At 38.8% G+C, this 19,502-nt stretch overlaps 1 protein-coding gene and 1 pseudogene across 12 annotated transcripts in view; one reads left to right on the forward strand and one right to left on the reverse strand.

Moving 5' to 3' along the window:
* CDC42SE2 (CDC42 small effector 2) overlaps positions 1-19,502 on the reverse strand; it is a 109,246-nt gene that overhangs the window by 63,600 nt on the left and 26,144 nt on the right. For 4 of the 12 annotated variants that reach the window (XM_045794786.2, XM_045794780.2, XM_045794781.2 and 1 more), the window contains one exon: positions 10,947-11,114. The exons of 1 other annotated variant lie outside the window; for it this stretch is intronic. The gene's annotated coding sequence lies outside the window, so the exon portion shown is untranslated. Of the gene's footprint in view, positions 1-7,744; positions 7,798-10,946; positions 11,115-13,594; positions 13,941-19,502 lie in introns of those variants that run through there. 7 more of the 12 variants (XM_087862318.1, XM_087862321.1, XM_087862316.1 and 4 more) reach the window with 5 other exon arrangements.
* LOC123790542 (plakophilin-4-like) lies at positions 1,388-7,207 on the forward strand (annotated as a pseudogene).

A 19,502-nucleotide genomic window follows, 5' to 3' on the forward strand; every position in this document is an offset into this window, starting at 1 on the left:
AAAACTAAAACACAACCTACTGAATAGGAGAAGACATCTGCAAATGACCTATCCAATAAAGAGTCAGTATCCAAAATACATAAAGAACTTATACAACTCAACTGCAAATAAACAAAATAATTCAATGTAAAAAAGGGCAGAAGATATGAACAGACACTTCTGTGAAGAAGACATACAAATGGCCAAAGGACATATGAAAAGATGTTCAAAATCATTCATCATCAGGGAAATGCAAATCAGAACTAAAAAGAGATTTTACCTCACACCTGTCAGAATGGCTAAAAACAAAAAGACAAGAAGCAACAAGGGTAGACCAGGATGTGGAGAAAAAGGAATCTTCACGCACTGTTAGCTGCACTGCAAACCGGTACAGCTAATGTGAAAGACAGCACAGAGGTTCCTCAGAAAATTAAAAACTGAGTTCCCTATGATCCAGTAATCACACTAGAATACACCACCACTAATTCAAAGCAATATATACAGCCCTATTTTATTGCAGCATTATTTATAATAGACAAACTATGGGAGCAGTCCAAATATCTACCAATAGATGAATGGATAAAGAAGAGGTGGTGTGTATATATAAAATGGAATATTACTCAGCCATAAAAGAGAGTAAAATCTTGCCATTTTTAATGACATGGATGGAGCTAGAGAGTATAATACTAAAAGAAATAAGCCAGAGAAAGACAAATATGATCTCACTCATATATGTAATTTAAGAAACAAAACAAACGAGCAAAGAAAAAAAAAAGAGAGGAAAATCAAACCAAAACACAGACTATGAACTATAGAAAACAAAGGGTTACCAGAGGGGAGGCGGGTGGGGAGGGTGGGTGAAATAGGTGAAGAGGATTAAGAGTACACGTATCTTAATGAGCACTGAGAGATGTATAGAAGTGTTGAATCACTATACTGTACATCTAAAACTAAAGTAACACTGTATGTTAACTACACTGTAATTAAAATAGATTAAAATACCCAACGACAATACACATAGCACTCAACTTGCGAGAGTTCTGTGGATCGACCATTTTTAAAGAAAACTACAAAAAAAGATGACCATGGGAATATGGTCTTGAGTGGAAAATTTCTATATCCACCCTAACATCAACACATTTCCTTTAATTAGTATCATTTCCTCTAAGTATTTTTTCAGTGAATATGTACATTAAAAGCATTCACAAATATTATCAGATGCTAATAATAAATGAAAATAGGTTTCTTGCATGGGACTACTTTTCAAAGAAGAAATGGCTTCTTTTATAAAAGCATGTCTTATATCCACATAGCACAAAACAAGCAGAGCATTTTCTCATGCTGCCCAGAAAACACTCTGTAATCAAAACCATAAAAGGGCTGCTTTTATGATTTCTTCACGGAAATCATGGCCCTTACAGTGAAAACATACAGCAACAGCTACAATAAATTCCAGCTGCTGTGGTAAGGATTATTATACTATGGTTAGCTGCTGAATGGGCCCAACACTGAGCCACCAGTTCTATTTACTTAAGCAAAGCATAGCCCCTCAAATGGCAATTATTTCCAGATACTTAAACCAAAGTATCTAGGAATTTAATATCAGTTTCATTTCCTTAAACTGTAACACTATTATCAGACTTCCAAAAATATTTTCCAGCTACAGAAACAGATATTTTGGATCACACTGAAAAAACTAAAGAGCTAATACCAATTATTCCATTCCCTAAAAATCTCCAAAATTACTTCTTTCAAAATTTAGCAGGAGAAACTCTGAACCATTCAGGGGCAATATCTGAATGGAGCAATCCCATTCTACCTCCTTAATAATTTTCTTTGATATACACTTCCTCAATCTCTCACATTTGGTGAATGAATTATTCATCACGTGTGTGTGTGTGTGTGTGTGTGTGAGAGAGAGAGAGAGAGAGAGAGAGAGAGAGAGAGAGAGGAAGAGCGCGTGCATGCAAGCGGGGGGGGGGGGATACCTAAACCCACCACAGAGCTTCGAAAAGACTGGTACCCACAGCAAGATGCTATCAAGTCAGGGAATTTGGTAGATCTGAAATCAGCCACATGACCACAAAACCAAAAAACTACAACAATAATAAATATGTATTTTCTGGTTTTTTTCCATCTCTAAAACTGACGTAATAATTTCCTATCATTAGCCAAAACAAAGGCTTATGAAGATGCTTCACTATCAGGTAATTATAAAAATTAACTTATTCAACATATATTCACCGAGCTGCTACTACATGTTAGCCCACCACAAAAAAAAATAGAAAAATACAAAGATAAATATAACTCAGTAAGTTATAAAGTATAATAAACATATTTTTAAATGTATAAAAATGAATATACTGAAGAGGTAAAAGATGTATGTACAGACTATGAGAGATTAGAAGTGAAGTGCGGTATGGGGTGCCTGGGTAGCTCAGTTGGTCAAGTGTCTGCCTTCAGCTGAGGTCAAGATCTTAGGGTCCTGCGCATCAAGCTTCCTGCTCAGCAGGGAGTCTCATTCTCCCTCTTCATCTGCCCCTCCCCCTGCTCATGCTCTCTCTCTCTCTCTCAAATAAAATCTTAAAAAATAAATGAAGTGTGGTATAAGTAGGTAGAAGTAACAGAAAGTTAGTTTGTAGCAATTTTACAGAGCAACAAATAAGACTTTTTTTTTAAGATTTTATTTATTTATTTATTTGACAGAGAGAAAGAGACAGCCAGCTAGAGAGGGAACACAAGCAGGGGGAGTGGGAGAGGAAGCCCCAGGCTCCCAGCGGAGCAGGGAGCCCGATGCAGGGCTCGATCACAGGACTCTGGGATCATGTCCTGAGCCGAAGGCAGATGCTTAATGACTAAGCCACCCAGGCGCCCCAACAAATAAGACTTCAAAATCTGGCTTACAAAGATGTCCAAATAGGATTTTTTTAAAGTTTGGTTTTTTTTTTAAGATTTTATTTATTTGAGATCATGACCTGAGCCGAAGGCAGATGCTTCACTGACTGAGCCACCAGGTGCCCAGGATTTTTAAAAACTCTTAAGAAAACAGAATCCTTAAGACTCTTAAGAAAATACAATCCCTTGTATATTTCATTTATAAAGAATACTAAAAGTCTGGCTTCATGCTCAGAGGTGAAATAATATCAATGTTCCAATCAATGGTAAGCATTTAGCGAAACATCAGACGCATTAATTAATAAGACAGATGCTCACTGTAATCACAACGTTCCACAAGTTCTAGCCAATGTAACCAGTCAGTGAACTAATATAAAATTTGAAACGGATAAGCAAAACTTAAAATTATGTTTAGTTACAAACAGACTATATTCCCAGAGAAGTTAAGTGAATCAATTGCAAGACTATTAGAAATACTAACTGAATTTGCTAGGTTGGCTGATTAAACTTAAAGAATAATCATCTTACTAATGTTAACAATAAACAGAAGAATTTAAGCAGTACAGCAGCATGAAGAGACAATGCAACAGAGGTGAAGCATGTGGATATCACAGCCAAACAGAGAGTATAATCTCAACTCTATCACTTCCCAGCTACATCAAAATCCATAAAATCACCTAATGTCTCTAAGTTTTCTCAAGTATAAAAATGAGTCCTTGTCAATGCTGGCCGCGGAGATGACACCACGGACACAGGGCAGAGGGGAAAGTTAGCCACCACAGTGGGAGAGCTAGTTCAGGGGAGGGAGTATGTGCGGGAGGGAGGGTCGGGCAGCCCTGCATCCACTTTTTAAATTTTTTCAGTACCGCAGCTGCAACCCCTCGGTGCAGACGGACTCTTTCCCAGAGTGACAACAGCCACTGCCTAACCTGGAAGGAGGAATGTCCACTCTTGAGCAGGTCTCATTGGTGGAGGAGGGGCAAGCACAGAAAGGAAGCTGCCTCCACTGGCCCAGGCATGAAATCAGACAGTCACCACTATTCTAGCTTTCCTGAAGGAGCAGCTCAATTGAGAAGACATTTCCTTGGAGATCAACAGATGTGCTAAATACTGGTATAAAGGAACATGGAGTTTCGGACACTGTCCATCCCAACAATGATGTCATCAGGACAGCATCAGCATAAGGGACCCTCTATTCACCAGCATAGACATCTCTCCATGAAAGATCATTGGGTAACTCAAGAAGTTCAACACAAGTGAATTCTTATTCCAAGAGTGGATACCAGGCAGCAAGGAGTTTCCATAACAGCCAGAATTTGAGTAAGACAGACAACAGACCATAGCATTCGTTCATAGGATCAACTAATAACCACTTGGTGAGAAACTCAAGAGCTGAAGGACAAACACTAGTTCAGCCATCAGTAATGAATCAGGCCATAAGAAGAGTTAGTTCAGATCCATCTAGAGCGGTCTTTCTTTTGTTATCAGGAGGCATGTCTCCTTCAAAGGGGTTACAGCAAACCTCTCTGGAGAGTTGATTTGGCTGTCAGTGAGTGACTCCCAACCACTGAACCCCAGTGCATATTCCTTCACCCCATTACCTGCTCAGCGGACAGCCTCTCCATACTCTGCATACAGACTTGCTTCCCCAGTAGTTGTACATCGGGCTGGATCTGTCACCTCCCAGCAGACTTCAATCCCAACAGATCAACCTCTCAGTACCCTCAGTACCAAACCACCACCGAAGTAGGGTCCCCACTGATACTGATGGGAGGCACAGACTCAAGTAGCTTCCCATCCCAAGGCCAAGTGGCGGTCATTGTTCCCCAAACACTCACAGATGACCATCGCACCACAGCATCTGTGACCTTCACTGTAAAGGACTGTTCATGACATGGAACAACTTGGACAGCAGCAGTATGCCATTTACAAAGAGTATGGTTCCACTTTGGTCAGACGGCCTGAAAGGCTTACAGTTCCTACGCTACTCAGTACTGGTAAAGATCTTCGTTCAGCTGTCTCCCAACCTGCCCATCACTCCTATATTGGAGGGGAAGACCTATTACAGCCCAATGTTATTGCTGACCAAACCACGGACCTGTGCAACTCCAAAGATCATAGGCAGTGCTGTATTGCACAGGTACAGGTGTTGGAAACGTGCAAAGGATGTCCAGCCAGCAAAGCACCCTTACATACCAAAGAAATAATTATGCTCTGAACACAAGAGCTACCTGCATGGAGCCCTACAGGCCAATACGGCACCGAGTGCAGGAGAGCAATGGTAACAGGCTTCAGCATGCAACACCAGCTGATGCTGGCACCACAAGATCCCCATCAATAGACGGTACTCAGAAAGACCCCAGGGAGTTTGCCTGGCATGACCCCAAGCTGCCTGAAGTCATTCACATGCTGCAGCCCCCTTCCCATCAGCTGAGGCAAATGCGGCGGCCTACCTACAACACCTGTGCTTTGGCAACAACAAAGTACAGATGGAGGTGTACAGGTAAGGAAGAATCAAGCATCTTTCTGGACGAGTTTTGTAAGTCTGGAGGAATGCTGTGATGCCCTCCAAAACCTTGTTTTTGGCAAGTCTACAGATGAAAATAAAATAATAAAAAAATGTTGGTAGGATACCTGCCTTGTTCCAACTGATCAGAAAATCTGATGCAGAAGTAAAGGAATTTGTTACAGGAGTTCTTTGGAATTTATCTCCATGTGATGTTATAAAGACGATGACCAATCAAGATGTTCTTTCAACCTTAACAAACACTGTCAATGTTCCAGTTATTCTGGATGGAAGAACTCTTATTTTCATGATCACAAAATTAAATTTCAGACTTCACTTGCTCTGCCTAATGGTTGCCAGCTCCACAGGGGAGGAAGTGAAGAAGGAAATACGAGCCTGTGAGGTGCTAGTAAATGCACTTTTGCATGGGATCCACACGTGTGTGAACGTATGTGATTACAACGCCAAGACTGTGGTGAATTGCATTTGCACCCCATGGAACCTGTCCAGTCAGTTGCAACTGGAGGCCTCTCAGGTCTGGCTGGCCGGGGCTAAATTAACTAGATGCCTTACCAGGAAAAGAATCTCCCAGCAAGGAGTTGGAGCCGGCTGTCAAGGGGTGAAAAAAACCAGACGGACACAAGAGGATCAATAGGATGGAGTTGGTCAGATCCCAAGACTGCCAAAGTCCTCCCAAGGGGCTGAGATGCTGAGGCATCCATTAGTGGTAAAACCTTATCTGACTCTTCTACCAGAGAGTTTCATGCCAGCTACCTTGGAAGGCCCTACTGATCTCTCCAGAGCCTCCTTGCTGGAAACTGGTTTGCAGAGTACATCCAGGTGACCATCCACAAAGACAAAGGGGTCCCCATCCTTGTAGGACTTCTGAGAGCAGATAATGACAGATGCTCCACCTGAAGCAACTGTTTTGAGGGATACGGTGCTAGATGTTTGGAACAAGAAGTTCACAGGTAAATACACCATGAAAGACCTGGCCAACCAGCCTCCCAGTAGTACTGGCCCCATGTACTGTCTGATGAGACCATGAAAGCCATCTGCTGCGCTCCGCATGAGGTTACCAGCAAAAACATGGAGAACAAAGTCCTGGCCAACTCAGGAGGGATACAGAAGGTAGTACACATAACCAAGGGCAGAGGAAACAGATCATCGCTGAAAGTGGCAAAGGCAGCAGCCCAGGTCTTGAATACATTATGGCAATCAGGACCTCCCAAAGCATTTCTAAAAAGGATGGGTGCAATCAAAACTATTTTGTTGTACCTTTATTTCACGTTAGAGACCAATTCGCATCCTTCTTTGTCTACCACTGACCAATAGATGTCACCCATCATTCATCGGCTACATCTCCTCCTCACAAGCACGGTTAGGAATCAGAAACCCTTGCTCTGAATACGATATGACCACCTATGTAATACCACCTATGGGGTATTACAATAACCAAAAGAAAACCAAACATAAAGGTTTGTATTCTGGCTCCACCAAATCTTCACCAACTTACGTTAGTTTCTACTCCTCACCAACAAGAAAACAAAACAGACGGCTACCGCACCAACAGCTGTACTGTAGTCAAAATGATTCCAACAGAAAGAACCCTGACATACACAGATGTATTTGCTGTCTCTTTACAGCTATAAAGATCCTTATTTTGATGACGGAGTTCACTTCCCAGTGATAACTAATTACTCAACACAGTATGGACTGAAATCAACCACAAATTATATAAGCTTTTATTCCACAAAACGACCTTCTTATAGAGCAGAACAGTACCCAGGGTGCCCAGACTTGTGGGTTGTAGAACTCTCTATCTAATCTTGTTTTGAACGAAAAGAAAAACCCACCTTGCTGATTTGCTGATGAAACGTGCAAGTATGGAATGTATGAGTGAAGAGCATTTTTTTTTCTTTTCTGAAGAATTATCAGTGACGTGAGGAACCTTTGGATGAGAAGACTTTGATATTCTAAGCTCTACTTAGATGTCAGGTGTAATTACTTGTAGATTCTGTAGTCTTGTAAAGGTGCACGCAATGCAATAAAGAAGTTTAAGAAATGGGTGAAATGAGATGGGAGATGTGTAGGTGAAATCAAAGGAAAGGGGATTTTTTAAATGTTAAGAAAGTTATGTTCTCATAGTTTGAACAGAAAAAGAAATGAAATGAATGTCCCTCGTGTTTTATTGCTATTACTAAAAAAATTGTTGAATAGGATAATGTAGAAAAGTATACAGAGTATGTCATTTAGCAGTTCAACTCATGTAAGGAATTATTATTTGTATGATTCATAAGAGAAACCACCTTGTCTCTTCCTTAAGTAAAAAAGAGATATTAATAGTGTGTGCACTGTATTTACCTTTCTAAAATCCGAAGAATTCTGAAACCCCCAGTATATCCAGCCTCAAGATTCTGAATAAGGCAAACAAACAAACAAAAAATCTGAATAAGGGATTGAGGACTGCACATTTTTCTAATGCTCTATTAGGAAAAAATGAACAATAATTTTATATATACACACACACACACACACATATATATATAAATATTAAAGATTGCCAATTCCGGGTTCCCCACAATTGTTTTAGCAGCTTCAGAGGTAGCAAGGGTTCAGTAGGAGTCTCCAACAGAGAGCTAATCACAAGAGATGATGGGTACTCCTTCTACAACCCTAACCTTGTTTAGTAAGAGATTGTTAATCTCAGTTAATAACCTTATTATACACTAGTAGGATTACTCACATCATGTCAGCCTATTCCAGTTAACAATAAACTACTTAGCAATGGTATGGACTGTGTATTTATTTACCACCTTAACTCTTCTACTTAATACCTGAATCCTTGTAATCAATCAATGAACGGCTTTATCTGCCACCTCACACACCTGAGAATGGACTGCATTATCAAAGACTTAACTTGCCTAATTCACAATTCAAGTTTTATTAAGTCCTTTGAGTTACCATTATATAGTTTAGAATGGGTGATGATAAAGGATGCATCAGTTAAGATGTTTTCATATACATGAAACATAAAAGCCAAAGCCAACTGGATTAAACTGGAACTTAATGGCTCCTGTAAACTAATAATGTCTAGAGATAAACTATCTTCAAGAAAGACTGGATCTAGTGGTCAGGGCATGATTTTTCTCTGTTCTACTCCTTCAGTGTTTGCTTCTTACTCCACTGGTTTTCTTTTATGGCCAGAAGGTCACTGCCAGAAGTTTAATGACCATACATTTATTTCTGTTGAAATTCAGCCAAAAAATGTAAGTGCCTTTAACCCAGAAATTCCTAACAAATATCCTAAGATCATTCTGATTCATCTAGCTTAGATCACATGCCTGCTGTGATTGCCTTGGGTGAAGGCACATGTTTCATTCTGACAAACTCTTGGGAATATTTATGAAATAAAGTACATTAAAGTTGACCTTAGTGATTTCGACTTAATATTACTTAACGGTATTACTGAATTGACAGGTTAAACATATCATACAACTTTTACTACCTTCTTAAAAAAGTTATCCCCCCGAATCTTAATAACAACCCATCAAGGAAAAAAAAAATTAACTCTTCCCTGAATGAAAATCACATTTTCAAGGGTTCAAAATGTATTACAAAATTACCCACAGGCTTTATGACTTTCCTTTTTAACACAACAGAAACCACATCATACATTTTCTCAAAGCAAAGAGGTTTACATCAGACATTTTCAAGATTACAACAGTAAAATTTAAGTAGTGAAGAGTACATGAATATCTTGAGTTAGGGGAAAAAAGTGTTTTTGTTTCATAGAGCCTTAAAATAGAAGCAACTAAATAATCCATCCTGTAACTCAAGACTCCTCTCATAAGGTACTAGATTCACCATGAAACCTACTGCCACCCACATGGACAAACAATTAGCTCCTAAGAACAGAGCAGAGATGTACACCTTAAAGGGAAGCCTTTTTGTGAATGTGCATTTCAAAGCCAAATACTAATTATTTTTGAAATACTATGTTTCTTACTTTTTATGTCCCTTATTCCTATAATTAGCAGGGACAACAGAACGTAAACTATCCTGTTTTTATAACAGAGAAGATAGGGAAATTTATTACACTGAAAACCAGTACTCAAATATATAGGAAAAGATCTGATATTGACAGTAAAGTTGAAGAAAAACAAACAGCAAAATACAAGCACCATTTTTTTAAAGTAGAACTAACCACTTCAATATGTGTTACACAATAATCATCTTAAAAGCCGAACTTCATTTATAATCCTGCAAAAAAGTAGTGTGGTTAAAGAAAAGGATTGGAATTAGAAGAAAATCTCTGTAGGGGCGCCTGGGTGGCTTAGTCAGTTGGTTTTGGCTCACATCATGAGCGGGGAGTCTACCTGAGATGCTCTTCCTCCCTCCCTGCCCTTCCCCTAGCTCGCACGCTTTGCTCTCTCTGAAATAAATAAAACAAGGAAGGACGGAAGGAAGGTGGAAGAGAAGGAAGGAAGGAAGGAAGGAAGGAAGGAAGGAAGGAAGGAAGGAAGGAAGGAAGGAAAGAAGGAAGGGAGGAAATCTCTGTAATTGTTCAATTCTGTAGAACGGTTTTTCAAATACTCGACTGTTCAAACAATTCAATTCAGTAAATATGCACTCATGGCTTTATTGAGAAGACCGTACTGGTATTAGACACAGGAGGGATATAAACATAGCCCTTAACTTCACGAAGTTTACAATGTGCTTCAAAAGCAACATACACAAAGGAGCATTACCGGACAGCACAAGACATGAGAAATAAATACATGAAACACTAAAGACAGTGTGTAATCAGGAAGAGGAGAATCAAATAAGAGGATTTCTATAAGTAACAGAAAACCTTACGGGCAAAACTGCTTAACTTTCAGGAAATTTATTATCTCACATAACAAGGAATCCACAGTTAGGGTGATTCTACGTATATCACATGGAGCTCCAGTTCTGCCTCTCTGCCGTTCTCTTGCCTCTGCCTTCCTTAACATAAGGGCATCACTTTCAGGCTAGTAGCAAAATGGCTACAGCAGTTCCAGATGTCTCATCCAGAGAAAACCACTTCTAGGGGGAAGAGGGATCAACTCTCCTTCTCTCTCAAAACCAAGAAAACCTTTCTCAGAATCCTCTTACAGACTTTCCTTCTACTACTCAGTGGCCAAAACTGGATCTATTCCTAAAATGATTCCAAAAGCAAGCACACCTACCATTAACCAAGATTAGAGCGGATGCTGTTAATTATCACGACCATCATTTTACTGTTAGCTGAGTATTTCAAGAAGACAGGCCTCAGAAGATTGTATAATTAGGCAAAGAAATAAAAGAGAAAAATACAATGGCAAAGGAAAGGAGGAGTCTAACTTAATAAAAAAGTCAAACTGCAATCATACACTAAATACGCTGTTAGGGACAAAGAACTTTCCTAAACTGCAATGTTGTCGTTCTCTGTAATACAAAAATTAACTTACAATTCAACAGAGAGTAAATGCTAACAATGGAGGAGGAGGAGGTCTCTTTTTATGAAAAGGATTTAGTTATCAGAGGGGACAGTCAGACTCACCACTCCTTGTCAACGGAGTCACCCATTTAGCTATCTCTGAGTTGAGAACATTCCATATTATGCATACAGATGACTGCAGACTCACTGTCAACAGAAGTTGTTCCTTGAACGTTTCTTCTCATTTGGGTTCCAGGTTTCAGTCAAACGTCCACAAACTCGCAACTGGCCCTATGTGCAAACGAAAGCATGCAATTAGGAGGCAAAAAGCTAAAGGGAACCTCTTCCCCCACCTATAATTAATTGATCCATAAGAAAACTGAACTTAAATACCAGATTCAATAAGCCCCATGTTCAAACTAAGCAACTTGCATTTCAAAGACTGTAGTGGGCCTATTACATGGTTACCACCCTTTCACATCATATAAATTCATTGTTGTGTCCACAGTATACCAGGTACAACTCTTAGCAAAATCTGCCCACTGGGTAGAATCCAGACCCAAATAAGGCTGACCTACACAGCATGTTAAAGGACAGCTGCTTACATTTATAAATCAGAAGACGACTCAACATGACTATCAAGATTGCTGACCTCTCTTAAAAAAAAAAAAAAGGTCTAGCAATAATGGGCCCACTTTCCCACATGGTAACAATCTGTTGGAGCTGATTAGCAGCTAATCCTTTGGATGGGTCACAGGCTTTGCAGTTGCCTGCAGATGTCATCACTCTCTCATAACACAACTCAGTTATCTCTCTGGATCCTGTTGGCATCTGACTTTGCAAACTCTGCTATATTTTTATAATAGCTTACAGGGAACATTTATTACTGTCAAAGCCAAGCATGTTTTTCTGCCTTGACAATACAATATAGTATAGGGCTAATAACATTGGTTTTGGAATCAGCAGGCTCTAGGTTTGAGTTCTAATTCTGCATATAACTAGCTGTGTGACCTCGGACCTATTTTTAACCTAAGACAGAGTCTTCATTTACAAGCCTCCAAATGAACATATAATCACTTAACACATCCAACAAACAAGAGACCTAAAATCTACTATGTCCAAGCTGAACTGATAATCCCAAATTCATTGCTTCCTCAGTCTCTGGCATCTCAGTAACCTGCACTGTGATTCACATGCATAAATCTCAAACTTCGAAGTTATTATCATATACTTTCCTTCATTCTCCCAAAACCAAAGTACTTGATTCTCTAAAATATGTTATTTGAACGAATTCTCAGAATCCCATAAAAACAAATAACAATTCCTCCTTCAGAATCAATTACTTTCCTGAAATTACCTACAAATTCAACTATTTACGTAATGGTAGTCTGAAGTTTTAAGGTTCCATATTATGAGGAATATTAATATTTCATTTTAAAAAATGAAGACGGGGGTGCCTGGCTGGCTCAGTAGGTAGAGCATGTGACTCTTGATCTCGGGTTTGTAGGTTCGGGCCCCACGCTGGGTGTAGAGATTACTTTAAAAAATGGTGTGCCTGCGTGGCTCAGTTGATTAAGTATCTGACTCGATTTCAGCTCAGGTCATGATCTCAGGGTTGTGAGATCAAGCCCTGCATGGGGCTCTGTGCTCAGCGGGGAGTCTGCTTGAGATTCTTTCTCTCTGCCTCTCCACCTGCTTTCTCTCTAATAAGTAATCTTTTTTTTTAAAAATGAAGACAAAATACTGGGGATAATACCAATCACTCCTTGCAAGATACTGATTTTGTAAGCTTACATGAGTATTCCAATCTAAACAATGAACTAGGATGCTATGCTTCATCTGAAAACAAAATTAAGAAAAGAGATGGCTAGAAGTTAAAAATCAACTGTTTCTATAGAACAACTGCTCAAAGAACAATCAGAAAATCCACCTTTGGAAGTAGTACCACTGGAAAAAATGAACTACAAATTATCAAATGATGTGTAAAGATTACAAATAAATGTAGAGATACGCTATGTTCAAAGATTCACTGATCAGTCAATTCTCTCCAATTTGAGCAAAAGATTCCATGCATTTCTAATCAAAATCCCAGCAGTTTTTGTAGAAATTGAGCAGCTGATTCTAAAATTCACATGGAAATGCACGAGTTAGAATGGCCAAAACAACTTCAAAGATCATTAATACTGGAAGCCATATACTACCCAACTTCAAGATTTGTTATGGAACTGCAAATATCAAGACAGAGTGGTACTGAAGAGAGACAAATAGATCAATAAAACAAAACTGACAGCCCAGAAATAAACCTACATATATACGGTCAAATGATTTTCTGCAAAGGCAGTTCAGTGGGGAAAGGAACAAATGAAGCTGGAATGACTGGATGTCCATACCTTGTACCACATATAAAAATTAACTCAAAATGATTGATCACAGGCATAAAGGTAAAACCTAAAACTATCAAATTCCAAGAAGAAAACATGGTAGAAATTTTTTGTGGTCTTAACTTAGGCAAAAATTTCTTAGATAAAACACAAAAGTATGATATGTAAAAGACAAAAGTGACAAATAGGACTTCATTAAAATTACTATATTGTGCTATCTGCAAGACATTTAACAAAATGAAAGACAACCCACATGCTAAAAAAAAATATAGATGCAAATCTCATTATCTGAAACTAGACTTGTATCCAGAAAGAATACAAGAAAGAATGCTCAAAACTCATTAAGAAAACCCAGTTTTAAAAAGGAGCAAATGATCTTAACATACTTACCAATGATGTGCACACAGCAGATAAGCACATGAAAATACACCTTAACATCATCATTCATTAGGAAAATACAAATGTTGGCAAGGATATGGACCAAGTAGAACTAACATGTGCTGTTGATGAGAATGTGAAATGGTAAAACCACTTTAGAATACAGTTGGGCAGTTTCTTAAAAAAATTAAACACACACTTAACATAAACCCAGCTATTCCACTCCTAGGTACTGCCTAACAGAAATGAAAGTCTATGTCCACAAAAGACTGTTTTTAGCCCCTTTATTTTTAATACCTAAAACTGGAAAACAACCCAATTATCAAGAGGTGGAGCGATACACTAACTATGGTAAAGCCATTCAATATACTACTTGTAAGAAAAATAATGATTATACACTATTTAACATCTATGTATCTCAAAATAATTAAGAAGCCACAACAAGAGTACATTTTGTAGAATCCATATACACAAAACTCTAGATCTCTAGAGTTGAAAGCAATTCAGTTGATTGTCTGGGAATAGAGGATGGTGGACAACAAGGCCTACAAATAGCTGAAAAACAAACTTTTGGAGGTGCCAGATATTTTCATTATCTTGAATACTGCGATAATTTTACAGGTATAAAAACTTCAAAATTTATTAAACTGACCAGTTAAATATATGCAGTTAATTTTAAGTTTAAAAGAAATTCATTGCTGATTAATAACTGATAGCAAAACTGATTAATATGAAAGGCAAGACACTTTCAATGCATTAACTATGAAAATCATGGCCACTATCTTTATTTCTGGAAAATAATTCCATTGAAAAGTATATTATCTCAATGCTAAAGATCAAAACCAGAATTACCAATCACAAAAAAAGCATATGCCAAAAACTGCACTCTAGCTAACCCCATATAATTTGTCATGGGCAAAAAGAAATTTTAGTGGATTTCATTATTACTCATTCAATTGCAGTGCACAAAGTACACCAGACTTTCATTACATTTGGTAGGAATTAGATTAAAAAAAAAATTCACTGTCAACCAAAAACATTTTAATAATTTTATTAGCATTCATCTCAGTATCACTACTATAATGTATTTCATATGCTGCTTAGAATTAATGAAGACATCATGAAATCAGATCCATTCTAATTGTTAACTGCTGGCATGGCTTGGTGCTTTTTACACCTTATTAAATGGCACCTCTATTCCCATCTACCTGTTATTTATACTGATAACAGAGCAGATTACATTATTTCTTCAGCTGCATTTAATCATTAATTTTAATTTAGGTAATACCAAAAGCGTGTAAGCCCATCTCTATCCAGAGGTATCTATTCTCCAAGTTATCAGCCTTCAGTTCCATCACACTGCTATGAAAAAAAGGGCTTCATCTTTAGAGAAATTAGTTAAGAGCGCTACTTTAGAATACTTTTAGGGCAGTCACAGAGAAAAATTATGCTAGTTCGGCATCAGCACAAATGGCACAACTAGAATGACTGAGCAGAGGCTCTATTTTCCACATATCAGAACATCTTTCTGAGTCACTGCTGCCTCCAAGGGAACATCCTGCCTTGGGACACCTATCATCAGCAGTCAGGATATTACTGGCAGCGATTCGAAAATACCAGATAGCTGATCTAGACCAACTTTATGATTCCTTGCAACCCTCAGATGCTCTTATGAATTTAAAAATAAAAATCTATTTTTAAGTGCCCAAATCCACTGCAATTCAAAAGTCTTAGGTTTAAGCTGATCAAACTACAAGAAGCTAAAGCCCTAAGTCTTACAGTAACATTTTTGTTTAAGTTTCCACTTTTCCTCAATGAATAAAAGGCTTATATTATCAGGCCTTGACCCTATTTGATTATTCTAACACTGAAAGAAAAATATGTACTAAGTATGTGTTCCATCTCCTTGTTCATTTATTGTCAAATGCCAATTCTTTCTTCCCAAAGAAATACAGATCTGGCAAGAACAAAAAAGATCTATGAGAAATCTGTTCAGTTTCTTCCTTTTACACACTCAGAAAGCTAAAGAAATTTGCCCCCAAATTCTTAACATACTATAATACCTATCAGCACTGCAATAAATCACTACCATTTATTTCCCCCCATAAGTACACTGTAAAGAAAGGCATATAACCATTCAGTTACACAGTTTAAGTGAAAAGTTATCTGGGCAATAATATCCCAGCCAGTGGTGATACTATTAAAGACATTTGCCTCTTGCTACTGTTCGCTGGTGCTGTTAACATTCCTGGACCCTAAAAGTGTAGGATGTGGTAGGGTTAAATTATAGAAATGGATAGAAGTGACGGTATATACATGAGTAGCTGTGAATGAGGCAAAACTTTTACATAAGGAGAATGAATGTATTTCTAACTACCAGAGTTTCAAAACTGGTGGAAAAGGCCTTCATAAAAGGACAGAAAAGGGGGGATGAAATCATACAGATGGACGACCAGTGGGAATGCAAAGTTGCACAACCATTTTGGAAACACTGTGGAAACTTTCTTATATAGGTATACATAAGCTTACCAGGCACCAAAACAAACCCATTCCCCAGAGAAATGAAAACAGGTCCATACACAGAATTTGGACTACAGGAGGCAGTAGAGGAGAGCAATTAAGAAAACAGGCTCTGGAGTCAAAATGACATGCCGAGTATGAATTCTGGCTCTGCCACTGGCTCTGCCACTCACTAAATGTGTTCAGTTTAGACAAGTTACTCACCAAGCCTCGATCTCCTAAACTATAAAAAGGAAATAATTCATAAGGCTATCATGAGGTTTAAATTATGTTAATACATGCAAAATGCCTAGAACGTAGTCTGGCACAAAGTAGGTCTTCAGATAAATGGCTATTAGAAGGGGAATGGGATTTACTACATGATGTAACATAATGAGAGTAATTTTCTGAGCAAGTGAAAGGGAATTTTTAAATACAGATGCACACCCACAGCCACTGCAGTAAATGTAGTGTTTAAGAGTTTACTTGGATTTTGTTTGTCGCTTCATTGTTTCCAAGTCTGACTGCCATGGAGAACTGTAGGAAAACTTCCCTGAGATTTGGTTTCATCAACTATAAGTAAAAACAACAGCCACTTACCGCAGAGGATTATTTTAAGAATGTAATTAACATGTATAAAGTGCTTAGTTAGTACAGCGCTTGGCACATGGTAGCTAAAACAGATACTATTTTCTTACATTATATTGAAATATTATTAGCACATTATAACTACAGTGACCATTTGTTCTTACTTGCTAATGACAGCCCCAGTTTATTCAAGTTTTCACAATGTAATTACTTAGAAGTCATTCCCCTATCTCAATATGTCCCAGTTTAGATAAAAAATTTTCTAAATAGGTCCTAGTTTAGATGATAAGTTATATGACTGCCCTAATTCATAACTGAAATACTTTCAGGATTTTACATCTATTTAGTTCATCTTCTCAAATGTTCTCTTATCTCTTTTTAATGACATTACCTCTTTGCTCTCCAACTCACCATCCCCATTTTACACACACACACACACACACACACACACACACAGAGTCTCTGGCTCTCACTGTCCTTCTCTCTTTATCCAGGTGCTTGGTAACCTCAATGATCAAATCCAGGGTCTCTCTGTTGCCCCATACTCAACAATGTCATGTTTCCAAGCCCAATCTTTCTCAAATTCCCATCTGTCCCTTTAGTCTGAATTTCAGAAAAAAACCTACTGACCTAAAAATATCACCACCACCAATTAATATTCTACCTGTCTTTAGGGATATCTACTTTTTAACAGGTAACTGCTTGAGAAACAATGCCTTACCCCAAAGCAGAGAATCTCCAATAACATGAATTTGAGACACAGAGACTACGGGTGATATTTTAAGAATCATCTTCACTCCGCCAATCAAACAATTTTGGTGGGTTTCTACTAAATAAATAAATTGGAGCAGCCCTCATTTCTTTCTTTTTTTCCTGGTTCCCAAATAATCCCATCAAACACACCAAAGGTGTTTAGCTCAAATATAATAAGGTCAGAGTTCTTTAAGAGTTTTGGCCTGTGCCCTCCTCTTTCACTGTACAGATGCTCTAAATTATTTCAGATCACTCTCCTTAGTTCAATTACCACATGCATACTGATGACAGCCAAATCTACTTTCCCAGCAAAGCTCTATCTAAACCCCAAAGTTCTCCAGCCTAGATGTCTTTCAGTTCAACCTCACATAACCAAATGCATATAGTACACCCCACCTGCATGTGCTATCTTTGTCTCCAGCTTAACTGAACCCCACTTCTTCCCCACCACTCCTCTGTTCAATCCCAAATGATTTTTTTAAAGGTTTTATTTATTTGAGAGAGAGAAGAGAGCACACAAGCAGGGGGAGCAGTAGGCAAAGGGAGAAGCAGGCTCACTGCTTAGCAGGAAGCCCGATGTGGGATCATGACACAAGCCAGGCAGAAGGCTGATGTTTAACCAACTGAACCACCCAGGCGCCCCCTCCCCCATTCAAATGATTTTCATTGAATTCTGTCATCTACCCAGTTTCTCAAACCAAATCCTTGACTCCTACCTTCCCATCTCTCCCTGCTACAGCCAAACACAATGGAATTCTCTGAACTATTTTTCCAGTCTGTTTCTTTCCAACCCAAGAGCCACTGCTCAAGGTCTGGGCACCGCCATCACAACTAAAAAACAGCATTATACATGTTAACAGATCTCCTGGCACATCTTAGCCCCTCCCATTCACTGGCATTTGGGACAGAATGATCCTTTTAAAATGAATGGCTGGTGGTGTTTAATTTTTTTTACTTACAACGGCCATTAATGACTATTACTCTCAGGAACAGTTAATACAGTTTCTAAGGGCCTTTATGACATGGTCCCCAGTTTTCCCTTTAACATCATTTACTGCCTCTTCCACTCAATGCCTCACAACTGTGCCATTCATTTTCAATTTCATTCTGTTCCACGAAACACCAGGTTCTCCCTCTTGTGACTACAGGGCTTCACAGTTGCTGTCCACCTCTGCCTGGCATAGTCTTCAGAACTTCATTTGGCTATCACTTCCTTCAGGAAGCTTTCCCCAACCCCCAAATCTGTATTAGGTGCTCTTCCAGTGTATCAGGCACCTTCCCTTTAGGGCACTTACACTAAAGAAGTTAACAAATCTGTTTGTCGGGGCGCCTGGGTGGCTCAGTCGTTAAGCGTCTGCCTTCGGCTCGGGGAGTGATCCCGGTGTTCTGGGATCGAGCCCCACATCAGGCTCCTCTGCTGGGAGCCTGCTTCTTCCTCTCCCACTCCCCCTGCTTGTGTTCCCTCTCTCGCTGGCTGTCTCTCTCTTAAATAAATAAATAAAATCTTAAAAAAACAAAAAACAAAAAAACCAATTCTGCTTGTACCTCCACATCATGAAAAGGAACTTAGGCCTATCATTTCAGATTCACAAGTTCAGGAATATGGCATCTTGTTTTGGGTACCATATCTTAATAGACATTTTTATAAACCAAAACACATCCAGAAAAAGAAAAAGCTGGAGGTATCACAATCCCAGATTTTAAGATACACCACTACGTTGTAGTAATCAAAATAGTATGGTACTGACACATAGACCAATGGAACAGAATACAGAGACCAGAAATAAACCTACACATACATGGCCAATTAATCTATGACAAAGGAAGCAAGAATATACAGTGGGCGAATGGTGCTGGAAAATGGTGCTAGAAAAATGTGACAGCTATGTGTTAAAAAATGAAACTGGACCATGTTCTTACACCATAACCCAAAAGTAAACTCAAAATGGATTAAAGACCTAGGGGCGCCTGGATGGCTCAGTCCATTAACAGTCTGCCTTCGGCTCAGGTCATGATCCTAGAGTCCTGGGATGGAACCGACCCCCACCCCCACCCCCACCACATCAGGCTCCCTGCTCAG

This window comes from Ursus americanus, chromosome 5 (assembly GCF_024610735.1).
Source record: "Ursus americanus isolate L20-20 chromosome 5, mUrsAme1.1.p, whole genome shotgun sequence".
Classification (NCBI taxonomy): Eukaryota; Metazoa; Chordata; class Mammalia; order Carnivora; family Ursidae; genus Ursus; species Ursus americanus.